Consider the following 10,541-nt stretch of genomic DNA (forward strand, 5'->3'; position numbering starts at 1 on the left):
ATTATTTCTCATCCCCTCTGGCCCCTGAAAGAATTCAGCATGTAGCTACAAGAGAACATGTCTCTGTGGTGGGTAGTTGAGGTGACTCCTTTACTTGTGGAGGAGTTGCTATATACTTTGGGGAGCAATAGGAATCAGTATTATGTGTTAGTATTCAATCTGTGTCATTTTTTGCTGGTCATTTTTCTACCAGAAAAGTGTCCATTTCACAAAACTGTATTTAGAATTTCAAAATAAAAATTTCAGCCTTTCTAGCTCATGATTTTTTCCCCTTTTCACCTGCACTGTAACTTACTTTTCTAATTAGTTTTAGTTGATGTTTACATATATTTGGAAGGATGTAATTGCCTCATCCTTGCAGTGGGATATTAGTTGAGGAGAAGCAGAGCCTGAGCAACACAGTACCCAACGAAAACACTGCTCACGCCTCATGGTTTTATTTGCAGTAACATCGGTTTTTCTTCAGAAGAAGCAGCGCCTTACTAATGAGGTTGAGAAAACACCTACGTGCTATGACTCCTGCATTAATTTGTCTGCATGAGTCTGGAAATAAACCCACAGACTTCGGAAATGCTTCTTTCAGAGTACATGACCCCAGATGCACAGATACTCGTTTACATGGCAGAATCAGTTAACGTGGCTGGGATGAAAGACTAAAATGTTTGAGGTGCTAGCAATATGCTGCTGCTAGCTGCTTTTCGCCTTCAGGAAGGGCAGGCAGCCCCAGGCAGCCAGGCACACTTGGATATATGCCTATGCATTTTTAACGATCTCCTGTGTGCAACACCTCAGGTAATTCTCTGACTAGGACTGAAGTTGTAGGTGAGGCCCAGAAGCATGGCCATGCCTTTGTCCAGGGTTTTGCTGCAGAAGTGTTTTCATTTGGTGGCAACTCCTGCAGCGAGCCCCACATTTCACTGTGGGCTCAGACACACTGTGTGGCCCTGTGCTTGCTGCAGGTGAGGGTTCCTCAGCTGAAGGACCCATGGGCCAGGGCCTGGGTCTGGGTCAGGGCAGCAAGGCCATGTGCGACATGACCTGGTGATGTGGCGGCACAGCACCAGTGACCCAGTGTGAAACTGGGGGCCGGGGGCGTTTCTGGACGTCCTTAGGAAAGTCTTTTTGCAGGTTGTTGGGTTTAATGCTGGTGTTTTTTCTTTCAATAAGCAATTCAAAAGTAAAGGCGGATTTTTCCCCCAGTGATGCAGGGGGGGAATTCTGCACCACATAAAAGCAGCGAACGTTGGCTCTCATTTCGGTAACGTCACCGGGTGACTCCTCTGCTCCTCAAACCCTAATGCCTGTTTCAGTACTTCAGCCACGTCCAGCAGGCCTCATGCAAGTGCAGTAAGTGCTTTTACCACTAAGAGCAGATTACTCTTAAAATCAATTAATTACCATTACAAGATTTGTGAGCATGAAGAATAGAGAATAGCCACGCAGGCACACAAGTCTTTCATGAGCACAGCACTGTACATCTCCAGGCAGCTCAGTACTTTATCAGACAGCCCTCGCCTAATCTGCTTTTTTTGGTGTGGGTTTTTGTTTCCTTCCCTTACTTTTGAATTAAAGAAACCAAAACCTTTCAAGCCAATGAGCATAAGTTGCATGGATCTTTAAAGCAGCCTGAGCATTTGAACACCTCTTTTCACACCTGCTCTGCCACTGTCTCGTTCCTGGACTGTGCTTTTTCAGTTACAGTTTCCCATGGCCAGCATCCATCAAAGGCAACCCAAGGTTCCCTTACATCTACAGCTAGAGTTGCATTTGCTGGGGGAACCAGACCCAGCAGGCTACCAACACTCAAGCTGTCATGAACACCGCGTGGATCTTGTGTGACTCATCTGGAGAGGGTTTTCTCACCCGTGGGCCCACGACACCAGTGCCGCACTGTGCTCCCACCTGCTGAGCGCCTTGGTGGCTTCTGGTGGTTGCAAGGCGGGAGCACAAACGTCCCCCGCATTTCCAGACTCTAGGGAAGGTGGGGATGACGAGCCCAGCCTCAGCCTGCCCATGGGTGAGTGGGGCTCTAGGATTTCCCTGCCAATTCTTTGCCACCCCTGTCACTGTGCCACATGCCAGGCAAACTCTGGGGACAGGACTACTGGCAGGCTAGGAGAGATCTGAATGGGATCTGATAGCTTTCAGGGAGCTATCCATCAGGAAGTGATCAGGAGTTTTAGGAAAACCCATTTGGCATGTTAATGCTTTATTTATTTATTTATTTTTCCCTTTGGGTAACAAATAATTTCCAGCTGCAAAAATCTCTGTAGACCTCACAGTCCTCTTGCACAGTCCTCTTGCCTTGCTGTGTCTGCAAGAGCGATGCAAATGCTCAGTTACATGCAGAAGTAAAGCATGATGCTGGGTACTCCCATGCTCCTCTCCCTCCTGCTTCTTCCCCATAGATGTCTATTACATTTGTGAGATAAGTAGGATAACACATATTATGCTCCTGCACCACTGGTGTCAGTAGTCCAAGCGGTAAAAAGAAAAAGAAAAAGAAAAAGAAAAAGAAAAAGAAAAAGAAAAAGAAAAAGAAAAAGAAAAAGAAAAAGAAAAAGAAAAAGAAAAAGAAAAAGAAAATACATGATACATTCTTAGGCAGTCATAAGGAAGACAATAAGCAGAAACACATATGTTATTTAAATCATATGCAGACCCATTCCAGTGGCATAGATCTATGGAGAAAATAATTTCCTTTTAAGAGAGTCTGGCTTCAGCTGCTCCCGGATTTCTGTGCCTTTGGAAGCTCAGATAAAGAAAGTGAGAGAGCCAGTCTGTGTGGTGCATGGAGCAGGTCTGGTAGTTCTCTTCACACCTAACAGCACCTTAAAGATATCTTTACTTGTGACAATCTTAAGCATTCCTTGATAAAATAAGAATAAACCCAAATCCAAGTTCTCCCACTGCACACATGGCTGTGATACCAATGATATGGACATTGTGGGCTTAAAAGCACAAGATTTTGTGACTCTCTAGAGGAGCAGCATATTCACGCATAGAAGCTGCAGGCTCTCCCTCTTCTCAGGGGTCTCCTCTTGGACCCACCAGTAATCTTGCAGTCACAAAATGCCTGGGAAACCCCTGTGTAGCAGCAAGGGATGCCAGAGCTGGCTGCTCCCGCTGTTGCACTATGCTTGCAGTCATTTTTAAATGTGAACAGCAGGTATGTGCACCAGGGAGCTCGTGTCCTCCTGATGGATGACTGCCTGCACCCCCTGGGCAAGCTGCAGCTTTTTTCTTGCCTTTCCCTCTCCTCTGCCAGTCTTGCTGTGCTGCAGAAGGAGGTTACTTTTCCTTGCTGCTTGTGAGCTAATTAACTGTCTCTGTCCATCCAGCAACTCCAATGATTCATCCATAAGATGCAGTTATCAGACTCACACTGCAGAGTTGGAAGGGGTCTCTTGGATCTGGTTCCTTAATTATGGACCATCCCCTCACTGAGGCCTTGGCTGAGGGCACCAAGATTTGTCACAAAGGCACTCAGTAAGATTCTGGGGAGTGTTTCATGTGTGCTCATGGTAAGTGGTGTCCGCATCTTTTGCTGGGAGACTGTTTTAATCCCCTCACTTCCCCATGCTTAGGAGCCACGTTTTAACTGCCAGCTGAAATTTGTCTCATGACCATCTGTTCTTGAGCCAAAGCCTGTCCCCAGCTTAATTAGTTCACCCCCCAGGCAACATTCAAGCTGACGTGTGCTGTAGGCAGTGATGCCTCTGCCCCTCTTTCAGTGGGGTGTGCAGGGCTGCTCACGTCCCTCTGCTGCCAGCAGGGCTCCATGGAGGGGGGCATGAGCCTGCGGGCTATGATGTGAAGGATTGCAGAAGAGCCCATGCAATGGCATGATGCTTCCCACACTGCACTGAAATTAGCCACTTCCATGCCTTTGAAAAACACATTTTCATCACCTAGTGTTACATCAGTGACTGGATGGTGGTGGTCATCCAAGTCTCTTTAGCTATTCCCAGCTGATGAATGCCCATCTTGGAGCATCAAGTCTTCTTATGAGTCTTTTGACTGTGACTTTGCTCTTACCCTGATTAGCTTTATTCCACTTTCATTGCTCCAAGACATCTCTCAGCCTCATCTCTGATTTTATCAATGACCTCTTAATTTCTGGACCGAATCATTAATGTGAATGCTAAACTGAGACAGGCCCAAGTCCTCTGCTAACACCCTGATCCTTCCCCAGTAGCTATGCCCTTATCTGGTCCGTAACTCACTTGCCAAACTTTTTGTCCCTCCATCCAGTAATTTCTCATGGGACACTGTAACACTGCTTTCCGTGGCATCTGGACAACTGAGAATTACTGTTTTTTCCTAAAAATTGTTCATTGAAGAAAGCTGGCATAGAGGACCTTTGGCATGCTCACTGTGATTTAGGAGAAAGATCTCAGCCCTGTACCCATGGGGACAGCGGCCACCCCACTGAAGCCACCTGTGAAGGCAGGGCTATCAGGAGAAATGGTGCTGGGGGGAGAGATGCACCTCTATAAGCCCCCCAAGCACTGTGGATTACCCCTGGCCTTGCCAGTAGTGTGGGACGTTCAGAGGGATGGAGGGGAGTGGAGATGCCTTCAGCTAAGGCTGCACCGGTTTCTCCTTCCGTTCCCTATCATTAATTCTCATTTCTGTCAAACTTCGTGGTGACATTGTTTGCTCTGTAAGGTCAAGTGGCTTCTTGCTACCTCCTCTGAAAGTATGCCTCCTACGTCTGCTCTTTGCTGAGTGTGCAACAGCAGGCCAGCTCTGAACAAATGTTTGCTGCTGGATCATGATTCTGAGTACAAAAATGTTGGAGGAGAAATGATGTGTTTATTCCCCGAGCTCAACTATGCTAACCTGCTTGAGTTTCATTTGCTTTTCAGAGGTGACCATTCCCAAGCCCTGCTTCCCGTTAGCTTCTCTGTCAGCCCCGACATTGTACCTCCTCTTTCTTCCTAAGAACAGAAGCAAACTAATGAACACTATGAAAAGAAGCCCTGTAATATCCCTAATTTCCACCCTGCCCTAATGGCACAGCAACCCTGTTTCTCCCTCTCTTCTCTTAGTGTGTAGGGTCTGCGGGCTTTTCTGCAGACAGTAGAGCAAGATGAAGGTTGTCAGGTTCCCCTTTCCTCTTGCTCCAGAGCAGCTCTTGATCTCCCTGAATAATGTTAAGTGACTTCTCCTTGGAGGGCCAGTCATGACACAAATTGTGTAGGTGAGCATGGGGAAAATTAGGCAGTTTATACAGGTAACCTGAAAAAAAAAAGAAAGGGGAAAAGGCTGAAGAAGTCTAATGGGGCATCCAGAAAGGTAATCAGAACATTCATCAGCTCCTAGCCAAGACCTGCCCACTTGTTCATATTTGTGATCCAGGATCCCAATGCAGGGGATGATGTGTGAGCCAACAGGCTCACACATCTATGTCTATGATGGTCTGCAGGGGCTTCAGGGCCCTGGTGCTGGGGCAGTGGGGCCAACACACGGGTGGCACAGTCCCAGGGCAGGAGCAATGGCCTCCTGGGGAAGGAGGAGAAGCAGGTGGGGCTGCCAGGGCTGGCACAGGTGAGGAGGCAGAGCCCTGATGGCAGGGGAGGGTGATTCGCTGGTGGAGAGAGGGAAGCCCAGATATAGCTGGGTACGAGGGGTGGGCAAGAGTTTGCCCCTTGTCTCAGGAGTAGGCAGCCTGGAGCTTGCAGGTAGGTGGGGAGTAATGGCTGGGCTGGGGATGGAAAGGGCACCCCCAGAGGTGAGGCAGTGGCAGGGAGCTGGGGGCTCTGTATGTGCTTGTCCCAGTGTCAGAAAGCTGGATGCTGCTTGGGGAGGAGGTTCCTCCAAGAGAAACTGTAATAGGCCTGTAAGCTACCTTAGTTTGAGCTCAACTTGGTGGCTTTTGTGTTAATTTAGGAGCTATCAGCTCTCCTGCATAACCACTGGCCTCTTTTTGCAGAGGTTTGACTCAAAGAGTTGGGTTGTAGGCATTGAGTATGTGACACTTCATTTGTGATGCGCTTTGCCGTCCTTCATCTCAATGCACTAGTAGTGATAGTAATTGTGAAACTTCAAACATTTTGAGAATGTCCCACATGAAAGCTTCTGTTTTGATATGTGAGAAGCAGAGTTATACCAAGACATTTCCCCTGCTGCATTCTCTGCCTGAACCTATGCCCAATGCCTGTGGCCTGTGTGAGATGATTTTAATACCTGTAACCCAGGATAGCCTCTCTCTTATTAATATGTGGATGGTTCATATGAATTTCCATCATCTGCCACTTTGCCCAGATATAAATTGACTCTGGTGGGTGGGAGGGAAGAGGCAGAAATTTCCATTCGCCCCAGCAGCAGGATTTTGCATTTCCTGTAGCCACTGTGTCTCTACAAGATGAAACGAAGTCTTTCCATTCGGTGAGTGGAAACTTCTGGCTTCTTCCTCTTCCTTTGGTCTGGACACAAATGAACTTGCAACAACAATGCAAGATAGGCATGGGCCAGTCTCATGTTTTCCTGGCCCCTTTGGCAGTAGAGACGTGTCGCCTTTCTGTGGTGCTGCAGCCAGGATGCTTGTGGAGCTGGAGTGTGGGGATCCATGTAGGTCAAGGGGGAAATCCAAGCCTGAGGTGAGATGTGTAGGTGGAAGGGGAGCACCCAGCTGGGAAACATAAGAAAATGAACCCTATAACTTCTTGGCATCTGTCATTTAAAGAGAATTTTTTATTTCTGAGTAGCTTTGTAACAATTGTGGTGATCTCCCCATCTGGCACGGAAATAGCACTGGAGCAGCGTCACTGGGGTTTTGTGCTGCAGATGCTAATGCAAAATTAACGAGAGCCATAGGGACTATCCTGGCTAGGGTTGTTTTCTAGCAGACTAACACCACCCAGCAGCTGGACCCTATGGACCCTAATTTGAATGCAAGGCAAGTGCCACCTCCCACTCCAGGCTGTGTGAAGAGACAGGCTTGTGCAGCTGGGTGTGCAGCCACCTCTCCTTTGCCTTTTTGACATGGCACATATTTCTGCCTAGGTGAGGAATGGTGCTCATCTCAAAGCAGAGGCTTCTGGAAGCTGCAGGGTGGTCACTGGGAGGGGATGCCAGCAGGGATTCTGCAAACATGCTGGCTGCCAAAAAAATGGTAGCAATTGGAAAACTGCCTGTCAGGAGGCTGGATTGGTATTTTTAAACTGACCGCTGACAGCAATCACAGCTAAACTAATCTTGGTATGCCTCTTCTTGCAAGTGCACAGATGACAGCCTTCTCTCAGCCTGGTAATTTGCCAGATTAAGGAAGTCTTTCTTTTTTTTTTTTTTTTTTTTTTTGGTCATTGCTAAATTTCTGCTGTTAGGTATTAAATAAGGCAAACTTCACCTGCTCTCCACTGAAAGCTTCAAATTTGGTTTCAGTAGAGACCCAAACACTTCCCCCCATGCTTCATGTGGGGATTCACATTGAGTGAGTCCTGGCCGACGCTGTGCTCACTCGGGGAGCCTGCAGTACTGCCTAAGCCACTTGGACTGGTTTCATATCAAGGGGTTGCTCCTTGTTCCCCAAGAAGGAAGCCTCCTGCTGCGTGTAGCCCCGTCTTTGGACTGCCCCCGTTTTGGGGGTGGCGGACAGGGACGTGTCCCCGGGTGAGCGGCTCCCTCTGCCGTGCGCCGCAGGGCTGCTGCCCCCGGGACAAACCCGGGGCTGGGAATGGGAACAGCTTCGCAGGCTGCCCCTCGGGTTTGGCTGTCACTTGCTGCCTTTTGTTTTGTCCCCTCCTGTTGATATGTTGCGTTTTAGCATCTGAGCTCTCCGTAAATTTTCTAGTATTTTAATACTGATGGGAAAAAACTTGATTTGAAAAGTGCTTGTACAATAAATAACTGCAAGATCGCGAACTTCGGTTTCGCCGGCGCTGTGGGTGCTGTGTTGGCTGCCTTTGCTGCCGTACCGATGTAAGTGCTGCAGCTCCTTCCCGTGGCTACTTCTCGCACAGTCCCTGCGGCAGCAATTCCAGGCTTGCTCTGCTGAGATCCCCATCCCATCTAACTTTGCTTTGAGATATTTCTCTTGTCCTTTTAAATCTCTTGACTGGAGTTTTAAGGAGTGGAGATTGTCCACGGGCAGAGGACAGTGTTTAGCTGGGTAGGATTTTGTGCACAGCAAAGCGTGGCCACTTAGTGTGGCCACTTAGATGGCACCAGTCAGGATTTGGTGCCATCCTTCTGGATCCTGAAACCTGGCAATAAATGTGAATTTCTGTTACGTGAATGTTTCTGCTTTGGGCGACTTCCTCCAAATGAACTGCACTTGAGAGGTGTCTTTTCTCTGTGCCTCTCAGCCTGCCTGGACTCAAAAAGCCATGCAAGGAGACTGAAGCACTCCTTGGGGCTGGGGTGCTCGGGTCTGACTCTGCCAGGACCAAGGGCTTTCCCTCTGGACTCCTGAGGGGGCTTTCTCTGACTCCTGCCAGGGGGCTCTCCCAGCTTGTGAAAAAAGCATTTCAGATTTAATAGTGAGAGCAGTGCGATGGATGGAGGAGAAGGGAGTGCTCCTCAGCCAGGTGGGCTCCCAGCACTGCTCCTGCAGGTTTTTCTTGCTGTCTGGGAAGTGGGACTCCTGCTCTTCCAGAAGGCAGCTGCACCATCTCACCAGGTGATGTGATATGGTGATGTGCGGGGGTAGGGAAGAGTTCCTGCAGCTGTACCCTGCTTCAAATTCTGTGTTGTGATGAAGCTTTCTAACTCATTACCTGTCCCTGAAAGTGTTTTAGGCTTCTTTCTGGCCTCAACAATAGTGCGTTACTCCTGATGTCACTGAATTTGGGGATGGCGGAACTGACACTTGCTGCTAGCAAGTAGTCTGCATATTGTATTTGATCCCTGTACAGGCTGAGCCCGGCGGCTGCACGAACCCGGCCCCGGCCCCGCTCCGCCGCCAGGGCGCGCCCGCAGCCGCTTCTCTGCAGCTCGGCTCCTTCCGTGCCACCAGGGGATGCCCAAAGCAGCCGGAGCACTGAAACCCCACTGCCCGTGCATTTCTGTTCTTTTTTTTTTTTTTTCCCCTGCTTTTAGGTGCGTCTGGTTCACCTCTGCATCCTCTCCATGGTGCTGTTCTGTGCTGGCCACATGTGCTGTGCTTTTAAGGGGGTGAGGTGTGGAGACAGGCAACTGAACCCCTTTTCCCTGGAAAACCAGGGTAGGAATTCCAACAGCAACCAAATTTCTTTGAAAATCCTTCTGTTATAATTCCCAGAGCAGGCTCTGCCTTGAGGGCTGGGAGAAAAGCAAGGCACAGGACAGAGCAAGGCACATCAGGTCAAAATGTCTTTGGAGTGAGATTTATTTAAAAATCAGTGAGAGAGTATTGTTCTTGTACTATGCATTTGCTTTTTTCTTAAGAGCAGGAAAAGATGTCTGTATCCTTCTGCTGTGAAGAATAGCTTCTCTTTCTGTGGCTTCAACTTGTAATGTTAGAGTTTCCTCCCCAGGCTTCCTCCAGGAGCTGTTTCAGCCCCAGATGCTTTGCATATGTGGGAAAGGCATGTGTGTGTTCAGGGATGGAGCACCTTGGTCGTACAAAACTTTAATTGTCTTTCTATTGGCAGTGCTGCTTATGAATTGATTGCTACTTATATGACTGAAAAGGTGTAAAATTAAAAGTGAATTTTCACAGCTTGTAAGAGTTACTCCAAGAAATGTGTATGCAAGCATCAAGATCAAAGGACAAAAAGGGATCCTCAAGCACACTTCTCTCTCCTCCTCTTCCCACATCAAACCTTGAGGTTCTGGCCACTTGGCACAACTCTTACCAAATGCTCACTCTTGTTTCTGAAGAAACAAGAAACTTGTTCTGAAGAAACAAGAGTGAGAATTTAGTGGTGGGGCTTTACTGGCTGCCTGTTGATTGGCATTGTCCTAAGGGTTTTGAACCTGTTTCTCAGTTTCAGTGGCATGTGAACATGAAGACTTAAGGTGAGGAAGCAGCCATGATGTGAGGCACACTACCTGGATGTTACCTGTTTGCAAAAGGGTACTGACTTCAGTGAGGCTGAAGTAAATAGAAGCAAAACCAAAGGTCATGGCAAAGACTTGGATTTACAGTTTTCCTTGCATGAGTGTTGCTGAGGAGAGGTTACCTACCCCCCATCTGTTCTCTGCAGATAAGTCACCTTAATTGCAAAATAAAGCTGCAACTGTCTCATATGGCTTGAGAGAAATGCTAATCATCAGCCTGTGAGTTTCAGGGGCTACTGCAGCTGAGATTATTTATCCCATCACTTTGCACTGGGGCTGTTAAAATTCAGGCTTGTCCTGGGTGAAGACAAGACAAGCTACTTCTTGAGTCTTTCCATAATGCTAATAAGAAGCAGCAGACACTGGAAAAGAGCCTGAGGAAGAGAAATTGGCTCTGGACAAATATTCCATGAGTGCTTAAACTGAAGGTATTCCTAATGCTGCTCTGCCCTGCTTTCTGCATCACTCCAGAGCTTCTGTCTACAACCTTTCTCTAAGCCTTTAGTGCCTTGTTATAGGGTTGAAAAAGCATTATACATCCATCCAACCATTTT

Source organism: Aythya fuligula, chromosome 3 (assembly GCF_009819795.1).
Source record: "Aythya fuligula isolate bAytFul2 chromosome 3, bAytFul2.pri, whole genome shotgun sequence".
NCBI lineage: Eukaryota > Metazoa > Chordata > Aves > Anseriformes > Anatidae > Aythya > Aythya fuligula.